The 18,234-nt window shown below is 46.3% G+C and overlaps 1 non-coding gene across 1 annotated transcript; it reads left to right on the top strand.

Annotated features, from left to right (window-relative positions):
• The first annotated feature begins 8,682 nt into the window (after nt 1-8,682).
• Nucleotides 8,683-8,801, top strand: LOC140491672 (5S ribosomal RNA). Its single transcript, XR_011963353.1, has one exon. It is a non-coding gene; the product is annotated as a 5S ribosomal RNA (ribosomal RNA).
• The last annotated feature ends 9,433 nt before the right edge of the window (nt 8,802-18,234 follow it).

Raw genomic sequence — 18,234 nt, 5'->3', positions numbered from 1 at the left:
GAGGTCACGTGATGATCCGTTTCGCGAACAAAAGAAGCTCACGTGGGGTCGGACATCTGGTAATGCGAGGAGGCGGAGAATGGAGTCAGATCAACAGCCAATGAGAAGATAATTCTACCTCAGTGTGTGTATGACGTCTTTTATTGTATAAAAGACTGGGGCAGGGACAGAACGAGGTCTTACTTTTTGAACTGGCACACGTGGTAGTTGGTCAGGGAAAAAAGGGTTAGACCCAGAGCTCTGAATGCTTTGTCCCCTTACTGTTTAAAATAAATCAAGAGTGTGAGACTGAATATCTTCTCCTAGTGCTTCATTTAAAAGAACACGCAGGACGAGGCTCACACATAGGAGAAAGTAAATTGGTAGATTGAGCCAAGGTCTTACAGGAACAAAGCCAGAGTGCTACTCATGAAGGATTTTAACGTGAACACAGATTTAGAGGGAGTCAAGCATTTGTCAGAAAGGTAGTGCATGTCTGGTGTATTGCCGGTACTGTTTCTCACTGCATTATGTCCTATATGCTTCATGTGGACAAGCAGTATTGGGTTTATTAATGAGTAATGAGATGGAATTAATGAGTGAGCTAGTTGTGCGTGGCCACTTATCATAGAGCGATGATAGCACTATCAAGTTCAAGGCAGTGTTTGAAAGCACAAAGCATGTATCTGCTGCATTTGGGAACGAACTGGGACAAGTGATGGGCTTGTTAGTGGGTGAACATTTTGGTGATGGTGACCACAATTCTGTGACTTTCAGCTTGGTTATGGAGAGATAGAGGTGCGTGCAACAGGGTAGGTTTTACAATTGGTGGGAAGGGTAAATACGATGTTGTAAGACAGGATCTGAGGAGCATAAGTTGGGAGCATAGGCTGTTAGGGAAGGATGTCGTGCAAATGTGGAACTTTTTCAAGGAACAGATACGACTTGTCCTTGATATGTATGTACCTGTCAGGCAGGAAAGAGATGGTAGTGTGAGGGCACCTTTGTTGACAAGGGAGGTTGAATGTCTTGGAAGGAGGAAGAAGGAGGCTTACATAAGGATGAGGAAACAACGTTCAGAGAGCGTTGGAGGGATACAGGATAGCCAGGTGAGAGCTGAAGAAAGGGAATAGGAGAGCTAAGAGAGGGCATGAAAAGTCTTTGGCATATAGGGTCAAGGATAACCCCAAGGCCTTTTATGCGTATGAGAGAAACAAGAGAATGACGAGAACGAGGTTAGGTCCGATCAAGGACAGTAGTGGGAGACTGTGTATTGAGTTGGAAGAGATAGGAGAGGTCTTGAATGAAGGCTTATGGTGTATTAGCGTTCATTAGCAGAGGGATTGAGTTCAAGAGTCGTGAAGTGATGTTGCAGCTGTACAGGACCTTGGTTAGGCCACTTTTGGAGTACTGTGTGCAGTTCTGGTCGCCTCACTTTCGGAAAGATGTGGAAGCTTTGGAGAGAGTGCAGAGAAGACTTACCAGGATGTTGCCTGGAATGGAGAATAGGTCGTACGAGGATAGGTTGAGAGTGCTAGGCCTTTTCTCATTGGAACGGCGAAGGATGAGGGGTGACTTGATAGTGGTTTATAAGATGATCAGAGGAATAGATAGAGTAGACAGTCAGAGACTTTTTCTCCTGGTACAACAGAGTGTTACAAGGGGACATAAATTTAAGGTGAAGGGTGGAAGGTATAGGGGGGATGTCAGGGGTAGGTTCTTTACCCAGAGAGTGGTGGGGGCATGGAATGCACTGCCTGTGGGAGTGGTCGAGTCAGAATCATTGGTGACCTTTTAAGCGGCAATTGGATAGGTACATGGATAGGTGCTTATGCTAGGACAAATGTTCGGCACAACATCGTGGGCCGAAGGGCCTGTTCTGTGCCGTATTGTTCTATGTTCTATGCTGCTGGAGTTGGAGAGTTCGGAAAAGCCGCCTTGACTGAGATGAGGCAGAGACCGTCCACAATAAGGTGGGAAAATCTGCTGATGGCTAAAAGAACTGAAGATGACGGGAGGATGTTTAAAGAAACATTGAAGACAATAGGAAACCAGTTGATACCCCTGAGAGGGAAAGCTCTGCTTCACAGAAGAAAACAGTCATGGACAAAAATATCAGCATAGATCCTGCTGATTGGGAAAGATCCAGAGAGCAGGAAAGACACAAAGCAGACCACACCTGGAGTACTGTGTACAGTTCTGGTCTCCAAATTTGAGGAAAGACATTCTGGCTATTGAGGGAGTGCAGCGTAGGTTCACGAGGTCAATTCCTGGAATGGCAGGATTGCCTTACGCTGAAAGACTGAAGCGACTGGGCTTGTATACCCTTGAGTTTAGAAGACTGAGAGGGGATCTGATTGAAACGTATAGGATTATGAAAGGATTGGACACTCTGGCAGGAGGAAACATATTTCCGCTGATGGGGGAGTGCCGAACCAGAGGACACAACTTAAAAATACGGGGTAGACCATTTAGGACAGAGATGAGGAGAAACTATTTCACCCAGAGAGTGGTGGCTGTGTGGAATGCTCTGCCCCAGAGGGCAGTGGAGGCCCAGTCTCTGGATTCATTTAAGAAAGAATTGGATAGAGCTCTTAAAGATAGTGGAGTCAAGGGTTATGGAGATAAGGCTGGAACAGGATACTGATTGGGAATGATCAGCCATGATCATATTGAATGGCGGTGCAGGCTCGAAGGGCTGAATGGCCTACTCCTGCATCTATTGTCTATTGTCTAAAAGAGCTACCAAAAGGAATTTTGAACGGAATCTTTCCAGGGACATCAAAATCAAGAAGAAATGTTCCGCTGGCCTAAAGGGAAAGCGGGTGATCAAGAGAAGGTGGGGGCATTGTAAATGGCAGAGATGTTCCATCATTACCCTTACCTCAGTATTTTCAGTAGAAAAGGAGGATAGCTTGCCAGAAGTCCCGGTGAAATGTACTGTGGGATACAGGTAAATTAATGTTACTTCTGCAATTCCATTTTACAAAGTAAAATGAACTCACACCAGTGTGTAATTGTTTTACCCACGAGCTGAGTCAACAAGAATGGAAACGATGTGGAGGAAATATATAATTGTTTTTGTATTAGCTAAAATTGTATGTTAGAATGAGATGTGCCAGTAAAACAATGGTAGACATTATCAGGAAAAAGAAGAGAAAGAGTAGTAGAAGCCACTAACAAATTATTGAATTTCCTGGGTCAGCAGGGACTGAGAGTATCTAAAAACAAACTACAATATGTGGAGCAAGAAGTGAAATACTTGGGACATTTAGTTAGTGAGGGAAAGGGAAAGATAAGCCCGGAACGGATAGAGGGAATACTGGGAATGCCACTGCCCAGCACTAAACGGGAGTTACGCAAATTTTTGGGTCTAACGGGATATTGCAGATTGTGGATTGATTCCTATGCACAGAAGACTAAGAAATTATATCTCAAACTATTAGAGGGGGAACCAAAATGTCTAAGTTGGGATGATGAGGAAAAAGAACTAGTTGAGAAACTCAAAAGAGATCTGATCCATGCCCCTGTGTTAGCCTTACCTTCTCTAGATAAACCTTTCCACCTCTTTGCTACCGTGGATAAGGGAGCAGCTTTGGGAGTATTGACCCAGAGGTGGGGAGGAATGAGACAACCAGTAGCATATCTTTCGAAGCTACTGGATCCAGTATCCCGGGGGTGGCCTGAATGTGTGCAGGCCGTGGCTGCAACTGCACTGTTGGTGGAGGAAAGCAGAAAGCTTACATTTGGGGGAGCCCTAATAGTAAGCACTCCACACCAAGTGAGAACAATCCTAAACCAAAAAGCTGGGCGATGGTTGACAGACTCACGGATTCTGAAATACGAGGCAATATTAATAGAAAAGGATGATCTAGTGTTGGTCACTGACAATTATTTAAATCCAGCTGCCTTTCATTGGAAAGGGGAAGGAGACTCTCCTCAGAATCCAGGGCACGATTGCCTTGACATTATAGAATACCAAACTAAGGTCCGCATGGACCTGAGAGATGTTCCACTTCATGCAGGGGCTAGACTTTTTATAGACGGATCATCCCGGGTGACTGAAGGGAAAAGACATAATGGGTATGCAGTCGTAGACGGGGCAAACAGTAGTGTGGTGGAGGCAGGACGGTTGCCAAATGGGTGGTCAGCTCAGACCTGTGAACTCTATGCATTGGAAAGAGCCCTTAGGACATTAGAGAATAAAGAGGGAACAGTATACACTGACTCTAAATATGCATTTGGTGTTGTGCACACCTTCGGTAAGATATGGCAGGAACGACGGCTGATCAATAGCCGAGGGAAAGAATTAGTCATGAAGAATTGATTAAACGAGTCTTGGAGTCCCTATTACTTCCCTGAGAAATAGCAGTAGTGCATGTAAATGGTCATCAGAAAGGAAATGAACTAGAAGTTAGGGGAAATGGATTAGCCGATGAAGTGGCTGAGGAAGCAGCCCTGAACCCACAAGAAGTGGTGATTCATTCCCTAATACCTACTGTCCCAAGTCCGAGGGAAGCTCCTATATTTACTGAAAGCGAAGAAAATGAATTGAGAGATTTAGGGGCTGTAAAAACAGCAGACGGGCATTGGATGTTACCTGATGGAAGGAGAATGTTAAACAAAATGATGATGGGAGAGATTATGGCTGTCCTACAGCAAGGCAGCCATTGGGGAGTACAAGCAATGTGTGATTTAGTTCTTAGGGAATATGGATGTAAAGAAATATATACAATTGCTAAACAAATATGTGAGGGATGTATAATATGCAGAAAGGTAAATAAGAAAGTCTTGAGAAAACAGACCCCGGGAGGAAGAGACCCAGGATTGAGACCTTTCCAGAGTATACAAGTAGATTATACTGAACTCCCCAGGGTAGGAAGACTAAAATATATGCTAGTCATAGTAGATCATCTATCTGGTTGGGTTGAGGCATACCCCCTAGCTACCATCACTGTGAGTGGAGTGTCTAAAACAATATTGGAGCACATAATTCCCCGATATGGGCTCGTGAACCATATTGATTCCGACCAAGGAACTCACTTTACCTCTAAAGTGTTACGGGGGTAATGAAAGGGTTGGGAATTTCCTGGGAGTTCCATACTCTGTGGCACCCGCCATCATCGGGAAGGGTTGAGAGAATGAACCAAACACTCAAACGACAGCTCTCTAAATTGATCATAGAAACCACACTCCCTTGGACCAAATGTTGACCTATAGCTCTCTTGCGAGTACGAACAACCCCAAGGAAAGATTTGGGACTATCCCCCTATGAAATCTTATTTGCATTACCTAATTGGGAACGAATGGAGAATTGCCAATTCCCGAAACTAAAGAGTTGTTCTTAAAGAAGTATATACTGTGCTTGTCCTCCTCTTTGTCTTTCCTCAGGAAACAGGGTTTATTGGCACAGACTCCACCCCTTGAATTCACCGTTCATCCCATCTAGCCGGGCGATTGAATCTCAGTAAAATCATGGACAGAGACTAAATTGCAGCCGGACTGGGAAGGGCCGTACCAGGCTCTTTTGACGACCGAAACGGCAATAAGGACGGTGGGGAAAGGCTGGACTCACTACACTCGGATCAAAGGGCCAGTGGAATCTCCAGTTGAGGAAGAAGTCTGGACAGCCGAATCAACGCAAGACCCGCTGAAACTCAGACTAAAGAGACTTTGAGTAACTGATTTTACAGTGGCGATGCGAGCGTGGGATTATTTCTGTAAGATTGTATATTAAGTCTTTTTTGTGCTTCAGCATGATGTTTAGAATACTGGGAATGCTGCTAGAATTATGATGCTAGCCCTTTTAGTATTGGGATTTCGTCAAATATCATTTTCATATGTATTATTAACGGTTCCTGAATCTGTTAATCCACAAGTAATAGACGCTGATGTATGCAGCTGAGTAAATTGTGGGGATGTAGTAATCAGAGACAGTACCGCAGCTCTGAGATACATCTAAAGTCCTATGGGGATGGCCTTGGGGACAGTACTTAGTATAATGGTCTCGTCACAGTACAACGGGCCCCCTTCCGACCAGCTCGTGATTGTCCTGATAAAAAGTGTAACCCAATATACCTAACGATAAGGAAAACCAAATGGCACAAAACAATCCTGGGGTGGGGGGGGGGGGGGGCACCTATGAGATACAATGAAATGAAACGTTTGGGATAGAAATGAAAGCAAATGGGAAGGATTTCTTGGGCTATTGTTTTTGAATTAGTGCAGGACAGGGAAAACGGGTAGAACTACTGGGTAAGAAGATACAATCTTTCACCCCTCCTGATGATCCTAAAGTAGTAAAATTTATAGAGGTAAAGGACTTGAAACAGACCATTGAAATAGAAACTGGGTACGGGGATGCAAATGCCTGGGTTGAATGGGTAAAGTATACTGTGAAAAGTCTGAACAAAAGCAATTGCTCTGCATGTGCCTCCGGTCGGCCAGTGGCCCAGGTGGTTCCCTTTCCGCTCGGGTGGAAGGGGGACAGGAAGGGCATGAAATGTATGAGAGCCCTGTATCAGGATGAGACTGCATGGAATGATAGGAATTGTACCTCCCCTATCTCTGATGTTCCCTCCCTTGGAGAAGAAAGATGCAAAAGCTCCCCCCCTGTTTTCTGCCGCAGTTGGAAATCACACATCGTGTGTGTGTAGACGAGGTACAAGTCGGTCGAAAGATTTGGGGGAGCAGAAATTATGTACAGAAATTAAGAATGTTACCGAAACGGAGAAGGGAGGGAACTACTCAGCATTGAAGGTTCCCCGAGCGGATCTGTGGTGGGACTGTGGAGGCAAAATATTGAGACCCACCCTCCCTCCAGATTGGAGAGGGATATGTGCAATTGTACAATTGGCAATTCCATTTACCCTGGCATTTGAGAAGGAGAAGATAGGAGGGAAAAAGGGAAGGGGTAAGAGATTACTGTTAGACACTTCTTTCGATGATAGGATTTATCTCGATTCGGTAGGAGTCCCTAGGGGGGGTACCTGATGAATCCAAGGCTCGTAACCAGATTGCAGCAGGCTTTGAGTCAGCTCTCTTCTGGTGGGTAACAATTAATAAAAATGTAGATTGGATAAATTACATTTTCAATAATCAACAGCGATTTATACATTATACAAGAGATGCGGTTAAAGGAATATCAGACCAGCTTGATGCGACCAGTACGATGGCATAGGAAAATAGAATGGCCCTTGATAGGGTTTTAGCAGAAAAAGGGGGTGTGTGTGTGTGTGATGTTAGGAGGAAGCTGTTGTACCTTTTATTCCTAATAACACTGCACCTGATGGTTCAATTACTCGGGTCTTAAGAGGATTGACTACCTTAGCAGAGCAATTGGCTGAGAATCCAGGAGTAGACACATCTCTCACAGGATGGCTCGAGTCCTGGATTGGAAGGTAGAAGGGGATGGTGGTTTCTATCCTTCCTTCCCTGATAGTAGTAGTCGGGGTATTGGTGGCCATTGGCTGTTGTATCATACCCTGTATACGAGGGCTCACCCAAAGACTGATTGAAACAGCCTTGATGAAACAGGTGCCCCTAAAAGAAAAATGCAGAAGATAACAAATAGTAATTAAAAGAAAAGGGGGAAATTGTGAGATATAGGTAAATTAACGTTACTTCTGCAATTCCATTTTCCAAAGTAAAGTGAACTCACACCAGCGTGTAATTGTTTTTGCCACGAGCTGAGTAAACAAGAATGGAAACGATGTGGAGGAAATATATAATTGTTTTTGTATTAGCTAAAATTGTATGTTAGAATGAGATGTGCCATTAAAACATTACGGACAAATAGATAAGATGTTGTGAGGGGATGAAGTTAAGCTAGGTACGCCTGTACAAACAGTAGGTATAAACATCTGCTTCCCACTTTTACAAAAACACAGGAACAAACCCCAATTAAAAGGGTCATAGGGATCAGAACGGCCTTGGGAAAGGCACAGATGAAGGGGGTAGATAATGATGAAGAAAGAATATGCCTAACAATGACCTACAGCAGGATGAAGTCAAACAGGCTTGTGAGGCCAGGAATAAGCATTTTGTCACAGACAAGGCCGGATAAGGCAAGAGATAAACGGGGTAATGGGGGCCGGTCTTAGGGAAGTGGAAGATGTAAGCAGGGGAGGAGCAATGTAAAACAAAAGACATCAAATCATACATAATATTTATATGAATTCAACTTGGTGTGTATGTCCTCTACCTTATAGGCAGTGGACATCTCACCCACTTGCAAGTGTAAAATAAAGGACACTGCTGATTCAGATTTTGTCTCGGACTGCAATTATTGAGGTGTGTGAGCTTTGTTTCTCACAGGACCAAGGGCCAGAGGCTTGTATATGAAGTTGGGCAAGAGCTGAGCCATGATGTTTGAATGGAGGCAGAGGTTGTAGGGGCTAAACAGCGTTGTGGTGTGTGTATGTTGCTGTGGTTATAATTTGGAAAGGAGTTTATTTGTGAAGCAGTTTGGATGGGCATGTAATGAAATGGAGTGGAGTGAGTGTGAAAGAGTTGATCCTGTTGTGTAATAAACGTGTGTGTGTGTGTGTGTCTAGGGTGAAGTAGAGGAACTGAAGATGGAGATGGGAGAATAGAAAGGCAAAGGAAAAAGAAATGTTTTTGTGCAGTATGATTGAATGGCAAAATGTTGTTGTAAATGCAGCAGTGTGCGCCTTTAAGGAAGCAGAAATGGAAGCAGTCTGTGCCTACGGCCATACTAGTCTGAAAACGCCCAATCTCGTCTGATCTCGGAAGCTAAGCAGACTCAGGCCTGGTTAGTACTTGGATGGGAGACCGCCTGGGAATACCAGGTGCAGTAGGCTTTTGCAGCCACCAGAGGTTGCTCACAGCTTGGCACTCACACACTCCCATTCATCAAGCAACGTCCTTTTAACTACTCACTCAGTCTCTCGGCCTCACTTTTTCTTGCCCAATTTCATTGTTCAACTTCTTCCCCCAGTACACAAACACATCATTACTGCTTGAGATTGGAGCAAACGCACCTGGAACACCAAAGCAGCAAGTATTTTATTGAAGAGCACAAACCGTGGTTTTTATTAAGTGATGCCTCACTTTCGGTGATCACACTTCCCTGATCGCTGTCAGCGTTCCCCTGTTTTCTAACAATCGTCTAACTAGTGGTGTGGATAGGGTCTGAAAGCAACAACGTTGTGGTGAGGGCTTGTCAGGTGAAGGGTGTTTTACAATATCTGCACTCACCGGTCGAGTTCATACAACGGTGGATCGATATGGTTAAGGCAGGAAGAATGGGTCAGCAAACACAGCAAGTTCAATCCTTGTAATGATTATTATTACACATCAGCAGCAAATAATAAGATAAGTGTAAAGAGGGAGTATTTAAAATGCCAGGTACAAAAATCAAGGCTTATTCTCTAACAGCCGAAGCCTTCACAAACAGATCGGCCTAATAATGGCACAAATGGTGATGAATATTTCGATCTAATTGACATCACTGTGCCTTAGTTACAAGTTGACCAAGGTAGAGAAATAACATTTCCAGAGTGCAGACTATTAACAATAGTAAGGTGGGATTTGGAAAGAGGAGTAGCCCCTGACATTTAAGGATGACAGAAGGACATTAGTGAGTAAGGATATTACTTTGGAAATCTTAACCGTGCACTAAGATAATCATACCATTTGAAGGCACTGTCAAGATGCTTTGAGGAAAGGGAACTCCTGTTGGACTAAATGCAAGAGAATGTTGTGTTCATTAACAGTCGGGTGGATAAAGGCAGAAGCAATAGGTGCCAATGACTTGGATTTTCAGACTGTATTTCCGATAATTTCAGACTGAGATGAGGTGAACTTTCGACAGTTATTGTGTTGTTAATCTTTAGAATGATATTCTCCAGAGTGTGGTGTGGGTTCTACTGTTGAGGAGACTTCAGTGTCAGTGGATGGGGTTTTGATATCTCAGGGAATTCTGAAAGGGAGGTGCAGTTGAGGTGGATCGATGGTCATCAGTTTGAATGGTGGAGCTCTCTGGTGTGAGATATTGACCGCGGAGAGTGTGCTGCAGATTGAGCAAAGCAAAAGGTGGTCTCCAGAAGGATAATTGTGAAGACCGAGGTTATAGGATAGTGGTATAGGACGGATATGGAAAATGGCAGAGGTGGTGGAGTAGCCTCCATGATGAGAAACAAAATTCTGTCAATGATGAGGGAGGACATAATGAAGGAAACGCATTCAGTGGAGACCGTGTGGGTGGAACTGAGGAATAGTCGAAATCCTAAAATTGGAATAGGTGTTATGTACAGACCGCCTGGTAGCAGCTCTGAAGTCCTGGATGGTAAAAATGCACAAAACTAGGCAATATGTAACAAAGTAAAAACAATGACTGCAGATGCTGAAAACCAAATACTGGATTCGTGGTGCTGGAAGAGCACAGCAGTTCAGGCAGCATCCAACGAGCAGCGAAGTCGACGTTTCGGAGGAGATGAAGGTGATAGGTCAAGGAGGAGAGGGTGGAGTGGATAGGTGGAAAAGAAGATAGGCAGGTCGGACAAGTCCGGAAAAGTCAAGGAGACAGTGCTGAGCTGGAAGTTTAGAACTAGGGTGAGGTGGGGGAAGGGGAAATGAGGAAGCTTTTGAAGTCCACATTGATGCCCTGGGGTTGAATTGTTCCGAGACGGAAGATGAGGCGTTCTTCCTCCAGGCGTCTGGTGGTGAGGGAACGGCGGTGAAGGAGGCCCAGGACCTCCATGTCCTCGGCAGAGTGGAAGGGGGAGTTGAAATGTTGGGCCACGGGGCGGTTTGGTTGTTTGGTGCGGGCGTCTCGGAGATGTTCCCTAAAGCGCTCTACTAGGAGGCGCCCAGTCTCCCCAATGTAGAGGAGACCACATCGGGAGCAACGGATACAATAAGTGATATTAGTGGATGTGCAGGTGAAACTTTGATGGATGTGGAAGGCTCCTTTAGGGTCTTGGATAGAGGTGAGGGAGGAGGTGTGGGCACAGGTTTTACAGTTCCTGCGGTGGCAGGGGAAAGTGCCAGGATGGGAGGGTGGGTCGTAGGGGGGTGTGGACCTGACCAGGTAGTCACGGAGGGAACGGTCTTTGCGGAAGGCGGAAAGAGGTGGGGAGGGAAATATATCCCTGGTGGTGGGGTCTTTTTGGAGGTGGCGGAAATGTCGGTGGATGATTTGGTTTATGCGAAGGTTTGTTGGGTGGAAGGTGAGCACCAGGGCCGTTCTGTCCTTGTTACGGTTGGAGGGGTGGAGCCTGAGGGCGGAGGTGCGGGATGTGGACGAGATGCGTTGGAGGGCATCTTTAACCATGCGGGAAGGGAAATTGCGGTCTCTAAAGAAGGAGGCCATCTGGTGTGTTCTATGGTGGAACTGGTCCTCCTGGGAGCAGATACGGCGGAGGCAGAGAAATTGGGAATACGGGATGGCATTTTTGCAAGAGATAGGGTGGGAAGGGGTGTAATCCAGGTAGCTATGGGAGTCGGTGGGTTTGTAAAAAATGTCAGTGTCAAGTTGGTCGTCACTAATGGAGATGGAGAGGTCCAGGAGAGGGAGGGAGGTGTCAGAGATGGTCCAGGTAAATTTAAGGTCAGGGTGGAATGTGTTGGTGAAGTTGATAAATTGCTCAACCTCCTCGCGGGAGCACGAGGTGGCGCCAATGCAGTCATCAATGTAGCAGAGGAAGAGGTAGGGAGTGGTGCCGGTGTAATTACGGAAGATCAACTGTTCTACATAGCCAACAAAGAGACAGGCATAGCTGGGGCCCATACGTGTGCCCATGGCTACGCCTTTGGTCTGGAGGAAGTGGGAGGATTCAAAGGAGAAATTGTTAAGGGTGAGGACCAGTTCGGCCAAACGAATGAGAGTGTCAGTGGAAGGGTACTGTTGGGGACGTCTGGAGAGGAAAAAACGGAGGTCTTGGAGGCCCTGGTCATGGCAGATGGAGGTGTAGAAGGATTGGATATCCATGGTGAAGATAAGGCGTTGGGGGCCGGGGAAACGGAAGTCTTGGAGGAGGTGGAGGGCGTGGGTGGTGTCTCGAACGTATGTGGGGAGTTCCTGGACTAGGGGGGATAGGACAGTGTCGAGGTAGGTAGAGATGAGTTCAGTGGAGCAGGAGCATGCTGAGACAATGGGTCGGCCAGGGTGGTCAGGCTTGTGGATCTTGGGAAGGAGGGAGAACCGGGCAGTGCGGGATTCCCGGACTATGAGGTTAGAAGCTTTGGATGGGACATCTCCTGAGGTGATGAGGTTCTGTATGGTCTGGGAGATGATGGTTTGGTGATGGGGGGTGGGGTCATGGTCGAGGGAGCAGTAAGAAGAGGTGTCCTCGAGTTGGCGTTTTGGCTTGAGCGGTGTAGAGGTCAGTGCGCCAGACTACCACTGTGCCCCCTTTATCCGCTGGCTTAATGGTGAGGTTGGGACTAGAGCAGAGGGATTGGAGGGCTGCGCGTTGTGAGGGTGAGAGGTTGGAGTGGGGGAGGGGCGTCGACAGGTTGAGGCGGTTAATGTCCCGGCGGCAGTTGGAAATGAAGAGGTCGAGGGCAGGTAATAGGACAGTGCGGGGTGTCCAGGTGGATGCAGTGTGTTGGAGGTGGGCGAAGGGGTCTGTGGAAGGTGGGCGGGAGTCCTGATTGTGAAAGTAAGCTCGGAGGCGGAGGCGACGGAAGAATTGTTCAATGTCACGGCGTGTATTAAATTCATTGATGCGTGGACGGAGAGGGATGAAGGTGAGTCCTTTGCTGAGGACTGATCGTTCGTCCTCAGGTGAGTGGGAGGTCTGGAGGGATGGTGAAAACTCGGCAGGGCCGGGAGCTGGGATCTGGTTGGGCATGAGCTGGGGTAATGTTGCCCTCGGGGTTCTGGGGTGTGGGGATAGTGACAGTGGGGTCTCTGGGGGCCGTGTCAGCAGAATGCAAGTGAGTGGCGCTGGTGGGGGTGGAAGTGGTGGTGATCGTGGCAGTAGGGGTGGCGGAAGTCACTGAGCATGTGGCATCAGCGATGATGTGAGGGGCGGAAGTGACTGTGGGAGCGGCCATGATGGGGGTGGAAGTGACATCATCACTCAGCGTGGGGGTGGTAGCTGCGTCAGCCGCATGGCTAATGGCGTTTCCGAGGCCAGGGGAATCTTCTGGAATGTTTGAGGAGCGCTGGTTATGGAGGTGGGTGGATAAAAGTTTGTTGTACTTACAGTTTTTGATGTTTGAGATGGAATTGAAATACTGTTTGTTGAGAGTATGAATTCTCCTGAGGATGTAGTACAGAGTGGGTCCTTTGCAATTCTGAGAGAGTGTGGCCCTCAGCTGAGGCAGGGATGACTGGAGAGGGGTTAGGTGCCGGCGCATTGCTGTAAGCGTGGAGCGGAGGATCTTAAAGGAGAACTGTTGCTGGTGTTTTTGAATCTGGAGTCTGTACTGTTTGTCCTGTTCGGGTCCGAACTCTGCGTGTTTAAAGGTGGTCTGGAGTCCATGTGGGATGAGTTGGTTACGGAGGCATGCACTGAGGAAGCAAATGTGGCTGTGGTACCGAGTTTGTTTCACAACATGGTTGAAGAGCTTCAGAGCAGAGGAAATGACCTGGGAGTTGCAGTGGGAGAGGACCTCCCAGAGATTCTTGTAGAGAGAGGAGGAAAACTTCTTCAAGGCAGGCATCCTTGCAAGAGGATTCGCAGTAGGGTTAAAATCAACAAGGTAAAAACAATGACTGCAGATGCTGAAACCCAAATACTGGATTAGTGGTGCTGGAAGAGCACAGCAGTTCAGGCAGCATCCAATATGTAACAAAGCCAGAGTGCTACTCATGAAGGATTTTAACGTGAACACAGATTTAGAGGGAGTCAAGCATTTGTCAGAAAGGTAGTGCATGTCTGGTGTATTGCCGGTACTGTTTCTCACTGCATTATGTCCTATATGCTTCATGTGGACAAGCAGTATTGGATTTATTAATGAGCAATGAGTTGGAATTAATGAGTGAGCTAGTTGTGCGTGGCCACTTATCATATAGCGATGATAGCACTATCAAGTTCAAGGCAGTGTTTGAAAGCACAAAGCATGTATCTGCTGTATTTGGTAACGAACCGGGACAAGTGATGGGCTTGTTCGTGGGTGAACATTTTGGTGATGGTGACCACAATTCTGTGACTTTCACCTTGGTTATGGAGAGAGATAGGTGCGTGCAACAGGGTAGGTTTTACAATTGAGGGAAGGGTAAATACGATGTTGTAAGACAGGATCTGAGGAGCATAAGTTGGGAGCATAGGCTGTCAGAGAAGGATGTCGTGGAAATGTGGAACTTTTTCAAGGAACAGATACGACTTGTCCTTGATATGTATGTACCTGTCAGGCAGGAAAGAGATGGTAGGGTGAGGGATCCTTGGTTGACAAGGGAGGTTGAATGTCTTGGAAGGAGGAAGGAGGAGGCTTACATAAGGTTGAGGAAACGAGGTTCAGAGAGCGTTGGAGGGATACAGGATAGCCAGGCGGGAGCTGAAGAAAGGGATTAGGAGAGCTAAGAGAGGGCATGAAAAATCTTTGGCGGGTAGGATCAAGGATAACCCCAAGGCCTTTTATGCATATGTGAGAAACATGAGAATGACGAGAACGAGGGTAGGTCCAATCAAGGACAGTAGTGGGAGACTGTGTACTGAGTTGGAAGAGGTAGGAGAGGTCTTGAATGAGTACTTTTCTTCAGTATTTACAAACGAGAGGGACCTTATTGTTGAAGAGGAGTGTGTGAAACAGACTGGTAAGCTAGAAGAGATACTTGTTAGGAAGGAAGATGTGTTGGACATTTTGAACAACTTGAGGATAGACAAGTCCCCCGGGCCTGACGGGATATAACCTAGGATTATGTGGGAAGCAAGAGAGGAAATTGCAGAGCCTTTGGCAATGATCTTTTCGTCTTCGCTGTCAACGGGAGTGGTACCAGGGAACTGGAGAGTGGCGAATGTTGTGCCCTTGTTCAAAAAAGGGAATAGGGATAACCCCGGGAATTACAGGCCAGTTAGTCTTACTTCAGTGGTAGGCAAAGTAATGGAAAGGGTACTGAGGGATAGGATTTATGAGTATCTGGAAAGACACTGCTTGATTAGGGAGAGCCAGCACGGATTTGTGAAGGGTAGGTCTTGAGGAGGTCACCAAGCATGTGGATGAGGGTAGAGCAGTGGATGTAGTGTACGTGGATTTTAGTAAGGCATTTGATAATGTTCCCCATGGTAGGCTTATGCGGAAAGTCAGGAGGTACGATAGAGGGAAATTTGGCCAGTTGGATAGAGAACTGGCTAACAAGTCGAAGGCAGAGTGGTGGTAGATGGTAAATATTCAGCCTGGAGCCCAGTTACAAGTGGAGTTCCGCAGGGATCAGTTCTGGGTCCTCTGCTGTTTGTAATTTTTATTAATGACTTGGAAGAGGGAGTCGAAGGGTAGGTCAATAAGTTTGCAAATGATACAAAGATTGGTGGAGTTGTGGACAGTGAGGAGGGCTGTTGTCGGCTGCAAAGGGACTTAGATATGATGCAGAGCTGGGCTGAGGAGTGGCAGATGGAGTTCAACCCTGCCAAGTGTGAGGTTGTCCATTTTGGAAGGACAAATATGAATGCGGAATACAGGGTTAACGGTAGGGTTCTTAGTAAGGTGGAGGAGCAGAGGGATCTTGGGGTCTATGTTCATAGATCTTTGAAAGTTGCCACTCAGGTGGACAGAGCTTGTAAGAAGGCCTATGGTGTATTAGCGTTCATTAGCAGAGGGATTGAGTTCAAGAGTCGTGAAGTGATGTTGCAGCTGACCTTGGTTAGGCCACATTTGGAGTACTGTGTGCAGTTCTGGTCCCCTCACTTTAGGAAAGATGTGGAAGCTTTGGAGAGAGTGTAGAGAAGACTTACCAGGATGTTGCCTGGAATGGAGAATAGGTCGTACGAGGATAGGTTGAGAGTGCTAGGCCTTTTCTCATTGGAACGGTGAAGGATGAGGGGTGACTCGATAGAGATTTATGAGATGATCAGGGGAATAGATAGAGTAGACAGAGACATTTTCCCCAGGTACAACAGAGTGTTACAAGGGGACATAAATTTAAGGTGAAGGGTGGAAGGTATAGGGGAGATGTCAGGGGAGGGTTCTTTACCCAGAGAGTGGTGGGGGCATGGAATGCGCTGCCTGTGGGAGTGGCAGAGTCAGAATCATTGGTGACCTTTAAGCGGCAATTGGATAGGTGCTTAAGCTAGGACAAATGTTCGGCACAACATTGTGGGCTGAAGAGCCTGTTCTGTGCTGTGTTGTTCTATGTTCTATGCTGCTGGAGTTGGAGAGTTCGGTAAAGCCGCCTTGACCGCGATGAGACAGAGACCGTCCACAATAAGGTGGGAAAATCTGCTGATGGCTAAAAGAACTGAAGATGACGGGAGGATGTTTAAAGAAACATTGAAGACAATAGGAAACCAGTTGATACCCCTGAGAGGGAAAGCTCTGCTTCACAGAAGAAAACAGTCATGGACAAAAATATCAGCATAGATCCTGCTGATTGGGAAAGATCCAGAGAGCAGGAAAGACACAAAGCAGTGTAAAAGAGCTCCCAAAAGGAATTTTGATCGGAATCTTTCCAGGGACATCAAAATCGAGAAGAAATGTTCCGCTGGCCTAAAGGGAAAGCGGGTGGTCAGGAGAAGGTGGGGACATTGTAAATGGTCGAGATGTTCCATCATTCCCCTTACCTCGGTATTTTCAGGAGAAAAGGAGGATAGCTTGCCAGAAGTCCCGGTGAAATGAAAAGTGGATCGGGAAAAGCAACCGAATAAAATGAAGGTGAGTAAAACATCGATAATGAGGAAATGACTGGAATCAAAGGGTGACAAATGCCTGGGATTAGGCGGGTTCCATCAGTGGGTGTTAAAACAAATCGACAAGCGCCTCATAGAAGCCCGAACTGTAATCGTTCAGAATTCCCGAGATCCAGGAGTCGTTCCTCCGGATTGGATTGTTGCACGTGTCAGTCGCGCTTTTTAAGAGAGGAGAACCCGGAAAACTCGGGAATTGCAGAGCATGGAGCTTAGCACCTATGGCAAGGAATTTGTTGGAGTCTATAATCAAGGCTGGGATAAGTGAGCACCTCAAATTGTTGAGTTAACCAGGGAGAGCCACATGACAGGTAGGTCGTGCCTGATAAATTCATTGCAGAGGGTTTGAAGAGGGGACTAAGGTAGCTGTCAGGGAATAATGTCCATAGATGTTGTTTACATGGACTTCCAGAAGGCATTTGACAAAGTCCACTTAAGTAGGTAGGAGCCAAGAGAATTGAGGGCAAATTCCTGACAGGGCTCGGAGATTGTTTGAGTGGCAGGCGACAGAAAGTAGAGAGAATGGGTAGGTAGTCAATTGGCAGGATGGAACCAGTTGTGTCTCACAAGGACTTGTGTTAGGGCCTCAATTATTGATGTTATTTGTTAAGGGAATGGATAATGGCACAGGAAGTCTTATCCTAATTTGTGGATGACACATAGTTAGGCTGCATTGTAGACAGTGTAGATGACAGCATAATCTATCAATATCCCCTTGCAATTTTAAGTCAATAAGCAAAACTGTGGCAAAAGCATTTGAATGAAAGCAATAGTGAGGCTATCCATTTTTGGATCAAGAAGGGACAGATCAAGGTATTTTTCTGGATGGTATGAAGTGCATGTCCAAGGAGACTTGGGGTTTAAGGTGCACACAACTTTAAAGTGTCACGGACACGTACAGAAAATAATCCAGAAAGCGAACAGATTGCTGTCCTTTTTAAGTAGAGGACTGGAGTAGAAGGTGGATTTTAGCCATCATTTTCTGACAAAGCGCAGTGGATGCTGGATGAGTTGTTCTATTGAAATGTGAGGGAGATAAATGTTTGTGAAGCAAAGGTACCAAGGGCCAGAGGCTTGTATATGAAGTTGGGCAAGAGCTGAGCCATGATGTTTGAATGGAGGCAGAGGTTGTAGGGGCTAAACAGCGTTGTGGTGTGTGTCTGTTGCTGTGGTTATAATTTGGAAAGGAGTTTATTTGTGAAGCAGTTTGGATGGGCATGTAATGAAATGGAATGGAGTGAGTGTGAAAGAGTTGATCCTGTTGTGTAATAAACGTGTGTGTGTGTGTGTGTCTAGGGTGAAGTAGAGGAACTGAAGATGGAGATGGGAGAATAGAAAGGCAAAGGAAAAAGAAATGTTTTGGTGCAGGATGATTGAATGGCAAAATGTTGTTGTAAATGCAGCAGTGTGCGCCTTTAAGGAAGCAGAAATGGAAGCAGTCTGT

This window comes from Chiloscyllium punctatum, chromosome 19, assembly GCF_047496795.1.
Source record: "Chiloscyllium punctatum isolate Juve2018m chromosome 19, sChiPun1.3, whole genome shotgun sequence".
NCBI classification, from domain to species: domain Eukaryota; kingdom Metazoa; phylum Chordata; class Chondrichthyes; order Orectolobiformes; family Hemiscylliidae; genus Chiloscyllium; species Chiloscyllium punctatum.
This window is presented reverse-complemented; position numbering and strand designations above follow the sequence as displayed.